General features: G+C 65.3%; 1 non-coding gene across 1 annotated transcript; it reads right to left on the bottom strand.

The window, feature by feature from the left end:
• Positions 1-348: 348 nt before the first annotated feature.
• On the bottom strand, positions 349-431 carry LOC113979300. The gene has a single exon (XR_003537830.1). It is a non-coding gene; the product is annotated as a small nucleolar RNA SNORD103/SNORD85 (small nucleolar RNA).
• Positions 432-545: the final 114 nt, after the last annotated feature.

Here is a 545-nt window from a genome sequence, read left to right as displayed (position 1 = left end):
GTGGTCAGGCCTTGGCAGGGGCTGCCCAGGGAGGTTTGGAGTCCCCATCCCTGGAGGTGTCCCAGGAAGGCCTGGCTGTGGCACTCAGAGCTCTGGGCTGGGGGACAAGGTGAGGACTGGGCACAGGGGGGACTCCATGGGCTGGGAGGGCTTTTCCAACCTCAAGGACTCTGGGATTCTGTCAAGTTTCCCATCCAAACCCATTTCCAAGTGAGCAGCAGAGGATCTGGTTGGTGGGGTGGGCTCGCAGGGGCAGCAGCGCGGTGTCACCCCACAGCCCTCCCGAAGGGACACTGGCACAGGCAGGGCTGGTAGCCCACAGGGCCGGGGCCAGGGGGTCTGGGCAGCTCTGGCTCAGCCCCACAGAGCGCTAGAACTGCTCTCATCAGCCACAGCTGCTCAGAGAGGGCAAGAGTGTCATCATTGCCAGGGCCGGGGACCCGCCAGGGCCCTGCCACCAGTGCTGGGTGTGCTGCCAGGGCAGGGCTGGGGCAGTGTGGCACAGGGACTGATGGGGGCAGCCAGCTGGATGTAAGGCCAAATGG

Source organism: Neopelma chrysocephalum, unplaced genomic scaffold (assembly GCF_003984885.1).
Source record: "Neopelma chrysocephalum unplaced genomic scaffold, ASM398488v2 Primary Assembly neopelma1_69455, whole genome shotgun sequence".
Classification (NCBI taxonomy): Eukaryota; Metazoa; Chordata; class Aves; order Passeriformes; family Pipridae; genus Neopelma; species Neopelma chrysocephalum.
Note: the sequence above shows the minus strand (reverse complement) of the source record. Positions and strands in the feature narration are given on the sequence as shown.